The sequence below is a fragment of the Medicago sativa genome, chromosome 4 (genome assembly GCF_051527215.1).
Source record: "Medicago sativa cultivar Bolivia chromosome 4, Bolivia_mono, whole genome shotgun sequence".
Classification (NCBI taxonomy): domain Eukaryota; kingdom Viridiplantae; phylum Streptophyta; class Magnoliopsida; order Fabales; family Fabaceae; genus Medicago; species Medicago sativa.
In genome coordinates, this window is record NC_140752.1 from 9,670,643 (window position 1) to 9,676,778 (window position 6,136).

The following is a 6,136-nucleotide window of genomic DNA, read 5'->3' on the forward strand; positions in this document are numbered from 1 at the left end:
GGTGTAAAGAATCAAATGGGGCGAGCTCTCCTTTTATAGGGAAAGTTTGTAACAAAAAATGAGTGACTTGGGGATTAAGTCTGCTTAATCCTTAAGCAAACGCGTTTTGTTTCTTAATTGGATATATCCGGAAGTTTCTGGATATGCTTTTGGATTGGGTCGGATCGTAACAAATTTATTTGTTACGCGTAGCGCTTACGGATAATGATTAAATTAATTAATTAATTAATTTAACATTTTCAAGTGACAAAAAAAAAAAAAATTATCATTTTTTTTTTAATTCACGACCCATATATAAACACTTACTAGTTGGGGTGACCCTCCAATGTGGGACATTTTTAAGTCACACCCACACACTAGTTCTTTCATAGTGTTTTTCTATCCAATTTCTTCACTAGAATTAACTAGTGTTCCAACAGTTGAAATATGATGGACATTTCTAGATATTTTTAGAATACACTAGTAATTTATATAATGAGTGTTACTTGTTAGGTAATGATGCACATGTCTAGAATTTTCTAGAATACTTTAGTAGTGCATGTAATAAACCATTACTCTATTTTGTATTAGGAAATATCGTGAAAATTTTAGAATGTAGTATATATCGTGTGAACAGTAGTTTAATCTCATTTTGTGAATCTTTGGATTTATGCTATTTGAGAGTTACATTGTTGTTAGTCGTTTGTATCTAGAGTTGTTGCACTTACACCATATTTGTTATAGTAAACTTCAACTATAATTTTGTAGATATACTTTTTTTAAGTCTATAATATGTATCTCTTATTTATTATTTGTATCACTAATTTTGATTATGCCAATAATCTTCATATTGCGTTAAATTTGTTAGAAGTTAGTTAGTTAAAGACTTTGGCTGTAAAGTTGCTATAGGAGTTAACTTGTATCTCAAGTAACATAGCCTATAAATAGTCTAGCTCATATGTGTGTGTGTGTGTGTGTGTGTGTGTGTGTGTGTGTGTGATTTTGCAATATATAGTACAAGTTTATTTCTCCCAAACTCTCTAATCTCTTCTGTGTTCTCTTTATACTCTCTCAAAATCATAAAAACTCTTTTGTTCCAACAAAATTTATAGTAAGGCGAGTTAAATAGAATGACCTAACTTAAATATAAAACTGAATCTCAAACCTAAAATTCAATACTTAAAACTGAAAAGATTGAAAATGTATGTATGTTTAATCTTGAGTAAAAACGATAACATGTTGGAACTATGCTTACTTTAGTTTTCCTTTTTTTGATCCTAGTAACCGTTAAGTTTACAGTAGTCAAAAGTTTTGCTGATTAGCTAGAGGGTTCCACATCTTAACCAATGAAAACATAAATTTTATTTTAACTACAAAAAGCTGTCCAACACATACGTGACACATGCAAGTATATAGTTTAGATATATTAGTGATGTATTTTTGTAAAATCTTAAAATGTACTGTTAACTTTTTATGTTAATATTCCCTAAAAAAAAAAAACTTTTTATGTTAATATAAAAGAATTTTCATTGCCAAAAACACCTAATTCAAAAACATAAAAAGAGAGAGAGAGAGCCTATAAGACAAAAAATTGAGATATGATCATCATATCATAGAATATCTCACCTTTCCAAAATCTAATATTTAAAGTTGATTTACATTATATATAAGTGAATTACTAAAACTTTGTACAAATTAAGGAACTTAATTACATTATAATTCACAACCGTAAAGAAAATAAGTCCAAATTAAGGAACTCAATTACATATATGCGCTTCTAGCTAGCTTTCTTCGTTTATCTCCAATATTTCTTCATAATCCATCACTTCAGAATTCTTCTTACAAATTTTGGAGGACGGTGCTGCAAATCGAGCTGAGAATGACCTTGAAAAATTATCAGGGTCGGTGGAATAACCATCATCAAAGTTTTGTAAGTAAGAACTAGAATCATATAGAAAAACTGGTGAAGCTGATCTAAATATACTCCTCTTCTTTTCTTTCTTAATCTTCTTCCACAATTTTTTTAAGCTTGTTATCTTCATTCTTGCCATAAGTTCATTGACACATTCAATAGGATCGTTTCCAATTCTCTCGTAACTTGACCAAATGCTTTTGTTTCTTAAGCCTAGACAGTCACAATTTTCAAGGTCCATGGTGTATAGAGTAGATGAGTTAGGAAGCATAAAATGGTTTAAGGAATCAAGTTTGTTTGGAAAGCATATGCTCTAAAACTAAGACTGAAGGCTATTTATATAGTGATGGCATGACCCACTTTTCTTTTCCTTTTTTCAGTTTCCTCAGCACCACCTCAGCAATGCATATACTTTGAGCTAGATAAGATCAAGAAAAAGAAAAAGAAAAAAGTTAATATGGATGATCCAGCGATAAAAATTCCTTTTCATGTCAGAAAATGAAGTTGTTACTATATGCTTTTTTTAAAGATTCCTAGTGACTGTAACATGGGTCATGGTTTGAATGACAAGTAACTTTTGAGAAAGCCAAACAATGAATGTTTTCAAACACCACCTACCTAGCTACGGATATTTTTTTTGGGATAAAAATATCAGTTGGAAAGAAAACCTAATTAATAGACAACTTCCTCAAAAGTAACTTTTGAGAAAGAAAATTATTGTCCAATACTTTTGAGATATATAAATATCATTAGGGGGGAGATGCAACCCCCATAGTATGGTGGTTAAACAAAAATTCCACCGAAAATTCTATGGTGAAGTCGTGAAAATGATTTTGTTGGTGAAGTTAAATGATCAATTATTGAGTATTTGTCTATTTAATCCATGTCACATCAGATTATATAGTGTATTGGACATTTGCCCATAAAGTGTGTCATTATATCTTTACTTATTGCAATTGTGTCTTTGATTAAATCAAAATTAAACATAGATTCCCATTTGTGCACTAAAATTGAAATTCTCCTTAATATTTTGTATGAGGACTGATTTGTAATAAAATATAGTTTTTGAGTGGTTCACCAGCAGGACACTAGCTGACATGACATCGCAGTCATACTATCAGATAAACAAAATAATTTTTACAAAATAGTCAATTTTCTGACTGCACCGTAGAAGCTCCCAAATTCCATACCCTCGATCTTAAGCTTAATGGATAAACAGACCATTCAACTATCCTTCCGTTAATAGACAACTATCACAAATGGTTATTCTCGTATATATTGGTTAATAAATTAGTAAAATTACTAAAATAGATAGATTATGTGTTAAGTATTAAACTTCCTCAAATGAAAGAAAACTTAACCTAATTATGTTCATTATTTGATTAATTTTGTTGTGAAATCGAGATAGTAATGTAAAATTTATTTTGGAGTTTTAAGAAGATGCACAATCTGTGTAAATTTGTTTTAACACATCCTATCCCATGAAGCTCATTAATTTGCCATGTCATCCCACTCCCTTAAGTGGCAAAATAGTGTATTACACCATAATTTTTATGAGGTCTATAATATGTACTTTTTATTTATTTTTTGTATCACTAATTTTGATTATGTCAATAATTTTCATATTGGTTGAATTCATAGTAAGGCGAGTTAAATAGAGTGACCTAGCTCAAATATAAAATTAAATTTCAAACCTAAAATTCAATACTCAAAACTGAAGTTAGATTTTACTTTTAAAAATTTTAAAATGTAAAACCAAAAACCACTAAACCAAACTTTTTTTTTTCTTCTGAAAAAATGAGGTTTATGGAGAGGGATCAATTAGTAAATTTCTTTTCATATGGAAAAATTTGCATTGGATCTCGTCATCAAAATTGAAATATTCAGATTTGGTTTAGGGATAATCAAGTTCAAATTTATTACTTCAATGTTCCACCACCTCAAAGCAATGACACACTATCACTAAGTTATTCCCTTGCCCTATTGAGAAAGAAAAAATAAAAATAAAAACACTAACTAGATGTTGTGCTGAGTATCTACAACTTACATGACCTAAATTATCAATAGATTCTCTGAAAACGTTGAAAATTTGACCTAAGGTTGCTCCTCCGATTTGAACACTTAGAGGAGCTCCAGTAGCAATCACTTTGATTCATCTCTTTAGACCAGTAGCACCCATAACTATAGGCATAGCTCTATTATTTCCTAAATAATAATTGATGAACTTATTTGATGGTTTGATGCATTGCTAAGTGAGTGAATGTTAAGTTTATACTCCTGAATCAAAAGTTTTGTTGATTAACAAGGCCCCACATCTTTACCATTGGAAACAAACACGAGTTTTCTTTGAAGCTTGAACAACAAGCAAGTTGCCCATTGCTAAAGATATGTATGATCAAAAGATTAGCTGATTAGTCAAAGGAACTCACATATTTACAATTAGAAACAAACGTAAAATTTATTTTAAGTTTGAACAACAAAAATGTTGTCCAATACCATAAATTTTGGATATGTTAGAATTTTTTCATCAATCACATGATGTTTTTTTTTTTTTTTTTTTTTTTTTTATGTTAATGTAAAATTAAATTCCATTGTCAAAACATCTACGTCAAAAAGATGAATAATTAGAAAGAAAAAAACATGAATAATTAGAAAGATGAAAAATAAAATCATCTTATATAATATCACTTAAACCTTTGTACAAGATTTAATAGCTGAAACAGATTTACAAGACAAGATAACTAAAACCTTTGTACAACTATAAATCACAAAGCAAAAGAAAAGGAAAAGAAATTGAGTCCAAATTAAGGAACTCAAATTACATCATGTTAGTTGCTAGCTAGCTCTCTTCGTCTATCTCTAATATATCTTCATCATCCATCACTTCAATATTTTCTTCAAAAATCTTGGAGGCTGGTGCTGCAAATCGAGCGGAGAATGACCTTGAAAAATTATCAGGTTCTATAGAACCATCATCAAAGTTTTGTAAATAAGAGCAATGATCATATAGAAACACAGGTGAAGATGATCTAAAAATTCTCCTCTTCTTTTGTCTATTGATCTTTTTCCACAATGTTTTCAACCTCGTCATCTTAGTTCTAGTGACAAATTCATTGACACATACAATAGGCTCATGACCAATTTTCTCATACCTTGACCAGATGTTGTCGTTCCTGGTGCCTAGACAGTTGCAATTTTCAAGGTTCATGGTATATGGAGTAGAGCACATAGGAATCATGGTTTAAGGATGCCAATGTGTTTGGAGTAGATGCAGTTAGACTAAGACTAAATGCTCTTTATATAGTGATGGCATGAGCCCACTTTCCTTCTCACACTCCTCATTACCACCTCAACAAAGCACATACTATGAATAGATAGGTCGACCAAGAAAAAGAAAATTGCTTTAGATGTCGGCAATTCAAATCTTAATGATATGATTTTTGTTTTAGAAACTACTAATATCCGTAACCAATTTAGTTACGTTTTTGAAATTGTAGCACATTGTTTGTCTTTTTTTTTTTTTTTTTATAGATAAATGCTAGTATTTGTTAATTTGTTAGGGGGAGCGGGATTTGTTAGTAGGAGTGACAGTGTTAGTGAGAATTAGGATTCATGATCATCATTTAATTTTATATTTTCGTAGTTTTGTCTATGTCTCTTTTTTAACCAATTTTCTCTCTCATCTATATAATTTATTGTAACGCACATACTAAACGTATCTAGAAAGTTTAGCATGTTCGTTATCTTTAGTACTAGATACATTAAAATTTACAACAATAAAACTTCGAATGAATAATTTATACAACAATAAGTGTTCGTACTATAACAATACAACACATCTCGTCTAAAACATAGTAAATACATCCTTGAAAAATCCATAACATCCTGCAGCGGGTACGAACGAGCATCTGCTGAAATATCCATCCTGTCACTAGCTTGCAATCCAACTTATCTGAAACAAATAAGGATTGGGATGAGACATAATGTCTCAGTGAGTTCTACCTAATCCTAGGCAATAGGTAACCTCGGGAGAAACCTACGGTCACCACGTGTCTACAATACAACCTGGCGGTTGATTATACGTGTGTGGTCATGCTTTCCTAGACGGTCGTGCATACTAGATCCGTCGTAGGTTCATCTTACTTGTCATAGGTCTTTACTAACATCATACGTGTCATGGCGGTTAAGGGGGAACCTAAGACCGCTATGCCAAGATACGTTAAACGCATCGAGGCCTAAACATAA

At 30.9% G+C, this 6,136-nt stretch overlaps 1 long non-coding RNA gene across 1 annotated transcript; it reads left to right on the forward strand.

Annotated features, from left to right (window-relative positions):
- The first annotated feature begins 4,768 nt into the window (after nucleotides 1-4,768).
- On the forward strand, nucleotides 4,769-5,540 carry LOC146926127 (uncharacterized). The gene is made up of 2 exons (XR_015034033.1): nucleotides 4,769-4,909; nucleotides 5,053-5,540. It is a non-coding gene; the product is annotated as an uncharacterized LOC146926127 (long non-coding RNA).
- The last annotated feature ends 596 nt before the right edge of the window (nucleotides 5,541-6,136 follow it).